The following is a 13516-nucleotide window of genomic DNA, read 5'->3' as shown; positions in this document are numbered from 1 at the left end:
CCCAAAATGAGCAAAAGTTTGTTCCAATTCTAAATGAAGGAAGTTTTATTAAGATTTAAATTGGGTGTTCAGCCACAAGTGGTGACTTTTCAGCCCTATTATATACATGATTTGGTTATTACCACGAAGACATCATTTGCTTCCGCAACTTCGTAACACTTATGACTTACAAAAGAGCGACATATATAACACATCGTAACTCCTCTAACTTCCTTAAAAGTAATGCATCTTATCTCGTTTACCACAAGAATCTAACCCTTATAACGGTTTTTAACATACATAATTTTCTTAAAATAACGCATATGATTAGTAACCCTCAATTTAAAAAAATTATCGTATGCAACGTAGATGACGGAAAACGATGTTTGAAGTGGTTCGGAAATCCAAGATGGCGACTTCCGGTTTGTCGATATTGCTTAAAAACCCTTACAATATGGGTATTTTCGGAACAGGATTGATGAGTAGATGACGGAAAACTATGTTTGCAGTGGTTCGGAAATCCAAGATGGCGACTTGTTTAAAAAACCCTTACAATATGGGTATTTTCGGAACGGGATTGATGATGGCATCTTCCGGTTCTTTGATAGTGCTTAAAACCATTTGCAATATGGGTATTTTCGGGACGGGTTTGATGAGTAGCGCTTCAAAAATAGAAATTATGAGTTCAGTTGTATCGGTATTCTTCGACGATCATTAAGTTATGCTTCTGACAAAGGTGTTTCCTGCTAATCATCATTGTTTTAATATTGTACTATATTTTCGAAATGACCATAACAAGTAGACGTCTGAACAGCTATAATATATAATATATATAGTTATATTGTATGCTTTCAATATTTTATTGGACAACTGGAAGTCTCAATCTAATATTTGAAAACAACCCCAAACATTAAAATTTGGTTTCAAATCAATGGCCGTGTTCTCCAATTTTTTTTTTATTTTCAGTGTTACACTTATAGTTTCAGTTGTTTTAGTGTACGTGATAAAGTCGAAAAAAGTACTGTTACTCTCATCACGACACATTTGTTTTTATTTTAACTTGTCAAAATCTCATGTCAACTGGCCCGTCGGAATATGATTTGTAATTTTGTAAGCCATTGAGAAAAAGGGATATTATATGGCTCAAGTGGTAAGAGTCAGTTAGACAACCACATGACACAAAATTTCTAACATTTATTAGCAATTCCAGAAATAAATGGCAGATAAACTGTCAGGATCGACTTTCTCCGAATAGGATGAAACAATGTACACCTCTTCAGTATGGCAATCTCTTCTTCCTGATAAAGGAACCTTTTCGACTCAATATTAATTTTTAGAATGTCGAAATTTAAAACTGTAACTAACCACTTCAAACATCGTTTTCCGTCATCTAATCATCAATCCCGTTCTGAAAATACCCACATTGTAAAGGTTTTTAAGGAATATCGACAAACCGGAAGTCGCCATCTTGGATTTCCGAACTACTTCAAACATCGTTTTCTGTCAACTACTCATCAATTCCGGTTCAAAAATACCCACATTATAAGGGTTTTTAGGAATATTGACAAACCGGAAGTCGCCATCTTGGATTTCCGAACTACTTCAAACATCGTTTTCTGTCAACTACTCATCAATTCCGGTTCAAAAATACCCACATTATAAGGGTTTTTAGGAATATTGACAAACCGGAAGTCGCCATCTTGGATTTCCAATCCACATCAAACATCGTCTTCCGTCATCTACTCATCAATCCCGTTCCGAAAATACCCACATTGTAAGGGTTTTTAGGAATATTGATAAACCGGAAGTCGCCATCTTGGATTTCCAAAACACTTCAAACATCGTTTACCGTCAACTTCTCATCAATCCCGTTCCGAAAATACCCACATTGTAAGGGTTTTAAGGAATATCGACAAACCGGATGTCGCCATATTGGATTTACAAACCATTTCAAACCAATGTTGCAAATATTCTTCGTGTAACTAATTCATTCACGCATCCTTGCTGTGATTATACTGCCTTCGAATATGCCAGTCTCGAACAACGTTGAACTATTCACTGCTCGAAAGAGAGAAGGGTGCAAAAGGAATAAGCAATAATCGTAGAGAACCCGAATATACTAATCCATTCTTCGCTGCTGGTATACATCGTGCATGTTCATTTTATACATTCGTTTGTCATTCGTTCATTTATTTTATTCTTCGAATTGGTTCGAATAGCGTCACGGCGAAGATCGTTGATTTCCATTCTTCGCGAAGCATTTTTCATCTAATAAAATCATCATATCTCGTTCGCTAGCAGTAATGGGAGAATGCTGGAATATGGTTCATCACATACACATAAGACTATGGTAATAGTGCGGGGGGAAACATCTTAATTTGCATGTTTCAAAGACAGCACGAACGATCATCGCGAATTAGGTTTGGCGATGATCGCTGTATGAATATTCGTTCGATATTCGCGTTAAGTCATTCGGGGGTATGTCCAATGCGAATAACAACTGCAAGGAATAGATATTCGTGCAAGTAACGAAGCAGCGTCGGCTTCGTTCGCGCCCGAATATACGGACAAGTCCGAATACCAGAACGATTATCGAACAAAGGCGAAGGAAAGCGAGCGATGATCATAGACATTCGTTGTATTTTTGATATTCGAGCAACATTGTTTCAAACATCGTTTTCCGTCAACTACTCATCAATTCCGGTTCGGAAATACCCACATTGTAAGGGTTTTATGGAATATCGATAAACCGAATGGATTTTGAACCGACCCAAACATCATTTTCTTGCACCCACTTATCACATCCGTTCCGAAAATGGCCATGTGATTGGGGGTTTCCACATTCATTATCCAAAACTTTTTTTACGAAGTAAATTCCAAATAACGTAAACTTTTTTGACGAACTACCTCCTTTTACGAACCCCCGTTTAGCTCGTAAATGGAGGTTTCAGTGTATAGCGTGATGGGTAAGTCGATGCCTTTCGCGCAACCTGCCTGAGTTCGATTCCCAACCCCGCACATTGGTTCAGAAAGTTTTTCTAGCCCGAAGAGGTGAATGACGAGGTTAAAACCTCTATAATCGGAATAAAAAAAATGTCCATCCAGCTTCAAAAACTAAACTACTATTTTATGTATTATTATTATTATTATTGTCATTCAATTTACCCCAATTTAATCTTGCATTTTATCTGGTTTTGCATCTGTTCTGCTTCGTAGGGCATGCTGCTGCGTGCTTTATCGGTAGTGGAGTTTTTACCATCACGTAACTCTCAAAACCTCTATCCCACGGTGTAATCTACAGGATCAGCAATAGGATATTTCTCAATTTTTTTTCGTTTCTGTTTCTAATTTCTAGCTCAAATTCTGTATATATAATATAATATTTAAGATTTTCAATTTTCTCAAAATTTACTAATGATTTGCGATGATGATCATTTTTGACCGCAATCTGGTCGTCAAATGGTGAGATAACTAAGCCCTCACAAGTTCCTATCTCATGATTCCCCGAGCGTCTATGATGACATTTGGTCAATAGAACGGCGTCGACTGGGTGCTATCGCCATCTGCGAGGGTGCGAAATGGCTTGTAGTTTGAAGCCCATCCTAAAGTGCAAAATTTATCGTAGTATATCGCAACATGTGGTTCTGTTGTTTGTTGCATTATTTGTTATATATTGTTATATATTATTATTATTATTATTATTATTATTATTATTATTATTATTATTATTATTATTATTATTGTTTTTATTATTAATATTATTATCATTAATTATTACTATTATTATAATTATCATTATTATTAAAAAAGAAATAGTATATTTCCTGCAGTACTGCGACGAAAGAAGAGCATAACTTACACTGCGACATCAACTGTTATACATTGTATCATAGCATATTATTGCATACGAGGTCTGTTCAAAAAGTACCCGGAATTCTCATTTTTCTAAAAACATATTTATTTATTCGTCTACATCTATATGGTCCCCTTCAAAGTAATCCCCCCTAGATATAATACACTTATGCCAGCGTTTTTTCCAGTCTTCGAAACACCCCTGATAGTCACTTTTTGTAATGCTCTGTAGCACTCTCAGCGATTCTGCCTTTATCTCTTCAATCGATGAAAAACGCTGTCCTTTTATGGGTCTCTTCAACTTTGGGAACAGGAAAAAATCACACGGAAAAAATTATACTGCATTGCATTATATCATATTATATTATATTATTTTATATTATATTATAATATGCTGTATTATGCTCAAGTATATCGACAACGAGGAGGGGCAGAGAGTGCATCAGGGTATCTTACAAGTGAATGACTGGATGATGGAGTGGATTACCAACCTGAGTCACGCGGGGGAAGCTTTGTGTTTCTCCCTGAAGGTCTGAAATGAGTAAGATGCACCCTTCTAACAAACAAACCATCAGGCGGGTTTAAGCTGGTACAGCGAAATTCTTTATTATATGGCCGGATGTTCTTACTGGAAGGCGCAGGGCCTTAAAACCCATTTTGGCTTTCTTAACAGCAGTTATATGAAAGCTAGCTGATAATCAAATTCGGATCTACTGTAAGTCTACCCGCATACACTGGAAATGCCTTGAACTGAACTGGTGGCTTCACACATACATACATACATACATACATACATACATGATTATTTTTGACCTCAATCTCACATTTCCCTTGTTAAAAGCAGTTTCAGATTCGACTAGTTTTCAGTTTCTTCGACAAAGTTGCAAAAAAAAATAATTTTTTAGATTCCCGATTACGATGAAATTTTAATTTCCCGGTGGTGAAAAATGCGAATTAGTAACACTTCGTTTTCAAGTTTCCTATTCGAATTGTGACGAATACCTGGAAATTTCAAGTACGATCATCTCGCGGTTGAGTTTCTTTGATTCTGTCATGTAAATTTATACATTATTTGCATTGAAAACAATTTACATTCAGTTCCGACACAAGAACAAAACGACGTACAGTGTTGCGAAGGTTGTGTTGGAAAATCCAGAGTGAAAGGTCTAAATCAGCGCAAAACACACACTTATCGATGTCGTTAGGTCACATTCACCCCCGTACCAGAAGGGGGTGGGGGGGAGCAATAAAAAGGCGAACAAATTTGTTTGCTGCATGTGACGCGTAACGATAGCCCAATCAGGAGCCTGCCAAAACCATACCTTTCTATTCCAATTAGTATGTTACGGTGGCGGCCCTTTCGGAAGTGTAGCAATCCTCTGTCGGTACACAACCAACACAAGGGACCGAGGCCTTGGCAGCGGGTACCGCGCCCCGGTACTCTGCTCGTTAACCGATCCTGCCCTGCTGGGGGGGGAGCCACCAGTCTACTTCAAACGGAAACCCTTCGTAACAGCGTTCCTGTGCCCGATGGGTGAAGGCAATACCAATTGTCTAACAGGCCTACGTGGGCGGAAGAGCCCAAGATTCAGTGAAGTGTAACGTGTATAATGGATAATGGTTGCTGCTCTATTCTCACATATGTAGACATATGAATGTGAACGACGTTTTGTATGTGAGCGTGTGTGTGTTCGAACTGCCTGGAAAGTGCAAAGTAAAACCAGCAACTATCAACCAGGAATGCTTTTGTGTGTTCGCAACATCACAGACTGATGAAATCATAAGGCATAGATCATAAGACCGTTCTCTGCCGGATGTGAAGTTGGAGGAACGCCGTCTTTTGATACATCGTTTGTGATATTCTGTCTGATTAATGGTAGGCCTCCGGGAAACGGTGATTCACGGGGCACTCGAAGGAAAAGCCTTCTCCTTCCAGAGATGGCAGCACACCTAATTTGCAAAACTGACGCACAAGGAAATTACTATAGCATTATCAAAGATTGAAAAATCAACAATCAGGAATACTGAAAGGAAAGCAAAATGCACACGTGTTCCTATACGGGGACGATGAGTTTGATCGCAACGACCGAGTAGGAAGCGCGTTCCACCGATTGTGCACGACTGCATCTTCCAATCGAATATTCGCCAGTAAATGTGTTTGCACGATGATCAGGAAAAACCGTTTCCGTTGCATATTTTTTCTCCGAGCTCCGCCGAGAAACCCCAATCAGTAACAGGCAAGCTTCTTGTCTAATTGAGCCATATTTCTTCCGCTCGATTCACTAAATGGACTGTCAGCAGCATTGTTAAATTCATTCTCAATCTTGTCCGACACCACATCGGATGACTACTTCTTCCCTCTCTCTCTCAGCCGATCGATTCTTCTTCGATTTTTTCTCTTTTGCAGCCAAGCCTTTCCGTCGTCGTCGTCGTCGTCGTCGTTCTCACTTTCGTCGCCTGTAATTTCTCCCGAAGGAAGAATGGCACAAAGCTGATTAAAATAAGATATATTTTCGTTCTTCTGGCAATCACCGTCCCACTCATCCGACTCACATGTTCGACCGGCGCTCGGGATGTCTTTGTTCGGTGTCTACATTGATCAGCCATAAATTAGAAACGTCAACGGATTCCGGCCATACCGGCTGAAGTAAACTGTGAGCTGTCGCCAAGAAATGGACAAAACATACCACCCACTGCCATGTTCTGCCGCCATTCTCACGGGAATGCGAAATTAGATCACAGTGTGATGGTGAGGGAAGGAGTCCGCCGAAGAACGTTGCTTTATTTAATACGGTTCGGTTGGTTCAATATTACATTCTGGTGTCCTTGGCATTCCTTCGGAAGGGTCCTTGGTTGGTGATTCTTGTCGGTTTGTATTGTATTAATTGTGTTCATGTTGTATTCTGGCGAAATGTGATGGGGTCAGGAATGAAACTGCGTGTGAGATCATCTCACCTATTATGCTGAAACCACCTCCTAATAAATATAAAACCTCCTATTTTATTCTACCTAGTGGTTTAATGATGCCTTTTGTCATAATGTTCATTATCTCCTATATATTTAAGCGGGATTCAGGAGCGTTTATAAGGGAGGGTGTTAGGGATACAAATTATAATTAAAAATTATGATTATGTTATGAAAACTCTTCTCTATAAATACAACTAATTTCGCAACAACTCAATTTGTTGTCTCAAAAAGTCACTTTCAATACTTTTCGAAATTGATCCAGACTGTCTTTTAAAAAAGGCTGAATATTCGCGTCCTACACTGAAAAAACGTGATTAATCCACCTAGCAGTGAGATGATACCTTTTTTTTTATCAATCCGCATATGTTTTTTGCATGGATATTCTTAGGTGTTTTAGTTCTCATTATTTTAATTATCGTCCTTTTAAACGGCAAATTGAGATTTTAATCACTCATTACCCTGTAATGTCGAAACTGAAAATCGTATTGGATTTCAATCTTAACGTGTGACAATCGATTGAACATTCCATGAGATATCGAAGTATTTTCCACTTTAGAGTTTTTCGTCATTATTTATGGTACTTCCAGAGCTGGTATTCAGGAACTAGCATAACCCAAAATGGCCATAAATTAATGCGTCAAACAAATTACATCTTATATATCGGTATGAATTTTAAAAACTCATCATCTGTAATTCCAGAACCGGATAAAACTCACCAATTTTGTATGGGATCTTAAGTCCTTAAATTAAGTTTTTTTAAGTTCGATTTGGCCTTTTTAAGAAAATGATTGAGCTTTGAGAAACGATTCGATACTGGAACCGGAATTCTAAAATCGGTGTAGTCGAAATCAGTTGAATTCACCTGAGGAGTGTGTAGACATCTTTGAGAAATTGTACTGCGAATTAAAATTTGGGGGTACATTCCGAATCCAAGAACGAATACCGCTTAAACTGAAATAAATTTATTTGGTAATCGACTATCCAAATGTGCAAACCCGATAAACCAGATTAATTTATGTGAAATGGACATTTTTATACTAATCATCCCGTATCTCCTAAACCAGAAGTCGGATCTGACTAAAACGTAAGATGTTTTATAGGATTTTAAGACCTCTCATTTGAATCATAGATGATTCTTAGATTTCATTTGAACCTTAGATCGGTTCAGTCATCTACGAGAAAAATGAATTGCATTATTTTAATTTCGGTTCACATATCATCCCTTGTTCCGCAATCAGAGATCGGATCCAAACGTAATTCAGGAACCGTGTTTGGGAGTATACTACTTTTTATATGAATCTGAGTTTGTAGAAAACGGTTTAGCCATCTCCGAGAAAATTTAGTGAAATTATTTGTCACACACGCATTTGCTGATCTCGACGAACTGAGTCGAATGGTATATGGGAGTTATGTTCTTCCAGCATTTATTGCTGTAAATAGTTTAAATCAATATAATTATGGAATTACTTCCAACTCGATAATGCTGGTATCATCTGGTTTACATATGCCATATTCGAAAGATTACGTTGCCAAAAATGAACCGTGCTAAAATTGATCCGAGGCAAATTGTCATAAAAAAGGATGCTGTACACAGTCTTTTGGTACTTAGAAACAATTATATGTAACAGTATAAAAAATCGTGTTTCATGTTGCTCCCAAGCATTGCTTTTTCATACAGCGCTCAAAATTCCTTCTACTGGAATAAGGCTTACACAAAAATATCGATATCTCCGTTAAAAATGGACGGATTTTAACAATCTATGGCTTGTTGGATAGGTATTACCGAGCGAAATCTAAGTCTGGAAACATATTCTGTTTTCAAGGTCAAATGTGACAGATACTGTCAAAAAACTGAAAATTTTGACATAAAACTTCGTATAACTCAAAAAGTAAACATCCGATCTCAAAACCATTCAATAGCGTTCTGGGTGACGGGGAGACCTTTCATTTGCGACTAGTTTGATCAAAATCGGTCCAGCCATCTCTGAGATCTCGACCTCTTAGTTGACAACACACATACAGACACACACACACACATACACACACACACACACACACACACACACACACACACACACACACACACACACACACACACATTTGCTCAGTTCGTCGAGCTGAATCGATTGGTATATGACATTCGGCCCTCCGGGCCTCGGAAAATTTTTCGAAAGTTTGAGCGAATTAGTGTTATATACCATTCGACTCAGTTCGTCGAGATCGGAAAATGTCTGTGTGTGTGTGTATGTGTGTGCACTTTTCGAAGATATTTTTACCGCTCAACTATTATTAGGCCATTGATCAAGTTCGACTGTGACTTTTGGTTCCGGAGATATAATGGTATAAGTGACGTAACCGACAAAACACGTTGTTTTTTACCGCTCTAATGTATAGAAGAGTGCCAATATTTTGAGATCACCTCTAATTTCGTAAAGCGCTCTTGTTCAAAAGTTTAAGTACCTTGAAAAAAGTCCTCATGCTATGTTCATGTCCCCTCCCTCCCCCGTGGATTTTTAAAGATTTATGAAAATTCCACTAAGTGGACTAAGAAGGGTTTTTCTAGATTAGCATCACTTTTCTCATACAAATAGGCAACACAAATGTCAAGCATTAGGTTAGAAAAATGATGCCGACTGTGTGACATATACACTGAAGAATGCTTTTGTGAACTACTCTAATCAATCTGAATCAATTGGTGTCAAAATAATAAAAGTATGAAATATATTTTCATGAGACTGTTATGAAAGAAGAGAAAGGCATTATCACACCACTAGGTGGATTAAGAAGGGTTTTTTTTAAAGTACAGTAATATTGATGAGAATATGAGGTACTTCTAGTGGTGATGAGCTAAATCAGTCACGATTTCAGTAAAATACTGTATTTTCATGTTATGAATGTACACCATGAATAATATTCATGAAATCATGATTGTTTCGCCGGTAACGCTATATAAGCGTTACGTTTTTCTCTAACGAAGACCATGAATAATTTCGACTGATATCATACAAATATAACCACTTCACTGGTTTTAATAATTTAGCGTATTTCCTTAAAAGTATAGTATTGAGCCTTATAAGTCAATATACATCCTGGTGTAATTTTAGTTTTTCCAAGCATTACATAATTGAGTACTTGGACAATCGAACTAAGATCTGCAACAATCAGTTCATGAGGAATGGGTATACAACTCAATTTGATGTAAAGTCCTGTTCCTTTACTCCAGTTGCTGCATGCCAAAATTGTGTTTGTTTGTGAGAATTGTATATGCCAATTAAAACCCATCTTTTATTGCTAGAGTAAGAGCGACATTTTTTCGCGATGATGTGGTATTGGCTATTTTCTTAAAATATTTATGTTTCATCTCGGGGGTAGATATGGAAGTCAATCGTGTTGGGCCCGTCCATTCTATTGCCAGGGGATAATGGGTAAGGAAATGTGCTTTGGGCTTTAAATGTTTCCCGAATAACGTTTGGTATTGATTTAGTACGCGCTTTATTATACATTTTAGTTTCTTGATTTCTTCTGATGAAAATGTTGGTTTCATTATATCTGAACCAATTTTACATACATACACCAGAAAATCCCATTCATCTCCATCTGGCACTAGATCTCCTATCATCAATGCGATATTGTCCACAAAACATTTCATCTGCCCTGCAGACATTTTGAATCTAGAGGCCTCTAAGTGCTCTTGTTTAATTTCTGGAGGAATACTTCTCCGCTCGTTAATATCATAGTCGTACAATTAGATCCTTTGATTTAGTATATATAATGAAAAATATCCTTTCGAAATAAAACTTAGTATGCAGCTTGCAAAGCTATCATGAGCAAATCTTTCATAAAAATCATGCATGCAATCAACTATTTTCATGTCAGTTATATGAAAGTTCGGAATGCGGTTGAAGACTGAATTCGTTCGAATTCCTGTCTCTGAAAAGTTACCATTTTCAAGTGCTTTTTATAAGAGTTCTCAGAGCGATAAAGTTCAGGATCGTCCTCTGCACATTTCTTCATACTATCAAGTTTCATGAAGCAAATTCTACATGGATTATTTGCATTGAATGATCTACTATAATCTAAAATGCTATTTGATCCCAGGTTGTCTCCTCTCCACCCTCCAAATATAAAAAATATTTGGACATATTCACCTTTCATGGGCAATTTCAGAGGAGTTTTTCCGAGATGGGAGATATCTTGTGTCAACGTATGCAGTACTTCTTCATTTGAATGGGACTTGTCATCAGCTGAATATACGAATTGTATCAGAAACATATTCTCAATTTTTGCATGAATATGTCTTGGTAAGCTAGGAAAATTCAAATAAAATCCAACTAGCGCTTGCTTCCCAGCTTTCAAACCCAATGGATTGTTAATTTCAAACGAGTCAGAGAAAATGAAATAAGGAATGCATATTTCATTTTGTCTTCTTTCTATTTTTTGCTTCCAAAATTTGCCCTGCACCAAATTGCCGTTTATATCTTCTGCAGAATTGATTAGCTTCTGATAGCTTTGAAGTAAGGTTTGTAAATTCGCTTAAATTGAAAAGAAATTACTTGAAAAGTTTTCTAATCCTATATACACGTTCGAGAATGTTTTGCCTTTCTCATATAGAAAGGTTATGCAATCACTGTGAAAACCGACTTTTGAACCAAGGCCCGGAGGGCCGAGTGTCATATACCATTCGACTCAGTTCTTCGAGTACGCAAAATGTCTGTGTGTGTGGTATGTGTGTGTGCATGTGTGTGTGTGTGTATGTAACGTTTTTTTGCACTAACTTTTCTCAGAGATGGCTGATGAAACCGATTTTCACAAAATTAGGTTCAAAGGAAAGGTCTTGAAGTCCCATACAAAATTCCTGAATATTATTTGGATCCGACTTCCGGTTCCGGAATTATGGGGAAAAATGTGCAAAAAATAGTGAAAATAAGTGCACTAACTTTTCTCAGAGATGGCTGATGAAACCGATTTTCACAAAATTAGGTTCAAAGGAAAGGTCTTGAAGTCCCATACAAAATTCCTGAATATTATTTGGATCCGACTTCCGGTTCGGGAGTTATGGGGTAAAATGTGCAAAAATAAGAAAAAATGTGTTCTAACTTTTCTCATAGATGGCGCGACCGATTTTCCCAAACTTAGATTCAAATGAAAGGTCCTGTGGTCCCATACAAAATTGCTGAATTTTATTTGGATTCGACTTCCGGTTACGGAATTATGGGGTAAAGTGTGCAAAAAATAGTGAAAATAAGTGCACTAACTTTTCTGTGGTCCCATACGTAATTCCAGAATTTCATGCGGACCCGACTTCCGGATCCGGAAATATAGGGTAAAGTGGGTTAAAAATTGTATACCATCACTGAAAATGGGGAAAAACCTTAAAAATTCTCTAAATCGACCTCAAATCTTTTCCAATTGATAGTTTTTATCAGTAGACGGTCAAACAAACCGATTTCGGTTATTCTTTCAAGAATCGCAGTATTATATATGATAGTATGACCGATATGAGAAAGGCATCATTACACCTCTAGGTGGATTAAAACAGGTTTTTTTCTTGTTTGTTAGCTGCTGACATAAGCTCTTCCAATTACCGATGCAAGAAGCGAATGTTACTTACCTGGTTTTTGATGTAAAAACGAATTGCGTTATAAATACAGAAAAAGAACAATAGATACGTGGATGTTACGCAACAGAACGATATCTAATGTTAATTTCAATGTACTGAGCGCTGGAATAACCAACGAATAAAATGAATATGGTAATCTGCTTAGCGTGGAAATAATTTGAACATGATTTGACAAGAATTTGTAACGCTTGTAACAATCATGAAAGTTGCGCATGATCGCTCTCCTTATTTTTCATGAAATTCACCTTTTAAATCATGATATCATGAACAATGATCATGATATCATAAAGTAATATATTTTCTTAATCATGATTTTTTGTTCATGAATTTGGAAACGATTTTGTTTCCGTGTATATCATTGCCAATTTAAACTGTGTTGTAATTTGATCATCAGTTGCATATTTTATGTCGTATGTACGTGAGAGTGATGGCATTGTAAGGAAGCACGTATCCACCGGGCCAATCGAGCACACACATTTTATTCATAAACCTACTTACAATACTGAGTCAATTGGAGCAGCTTTTTCTTCATTGTTTCTAATTTTCCAAAAGTAGCGTCATTGAAAGCACAATAACCAACACACTAATGATACGAATGTCTTGAAATTTTGATCGATGGCATCTGAAGGATGTTTCTGTTGAATACTAGAGGCATTTTGAATTAGTGAAGCCATCTGTCTGTCGGATCGGGGCCTTATTGACCGATGAGCTGCTGATAGAAGTTTATCTAATTCAAAGTTTATGTATTACATATTCATTAATTTTCACCAGTGATAAATTTTCTTCAAACTTCACTTTTCGTCTTCTTCTCGCATAGCGGTGAAAGTTAGTGCAAAACATGTTACATGATTTATTGTAACGAAAATGAAATTTTTTCTTAAATTTTAATTTTAATCTCAAGGTAAACCGTACAAATAAATTATTAATTGTACATTACACCGTAAAACTCAAGAAATAGTCATTAGATCTCGAAAAATTACATATAATACTATACATTTACACAACGATAAATCCCATGGCAAATACAGCAAAAAAACACCGCGTACCTGTTTCGAAAGATTCGATCGGTAGTGCAATTTTGAACAAAAGAATTTTCCC

At 37.0% G+C, this 13516-nt stretch overlaps 1 protein-coding gene and 1 pseudogene across 20 annotated transcripts in view; one reads left to right on the top strand and one right to left on the bottom strand.

The window, feature by feature from the left end:
- The window catches only part of LOC131434230 (uncharacterized), a 53207-nt pseudogene extending 41664 nt beyond the window's left edge, over nucleotides 1-11543 (bottom strand).
- LOC131438815 (glucose transporter type 1) overlaps nucleotides 1-13516 on the top strand; it is a 611808-nt gene that overhangs the window by 310902 nt on the left and 287390 nt on the right. The gene's annotated exons all lie outside the window — the stretch shown is intronic.

Source organism: Malaya genurostris, chromosome 3 (genome assembly GCF_030247185.1).
Source record: "Malaya genurostris strain Urasoe2022 chromosome 3, Malgen_1.1, whole genome shotgun sequence".
Classification (NCBI taxonomy): Eukaryota; Metazoa; Arthropoda; class Insecta; order Diptera; family Culicidae; genus Malaya; species Malaya genurostris.
Note: the sequence above shows the minus strand (reverse complement) of the source record. Positions and strands in the feature narration are given on the sequence as shown.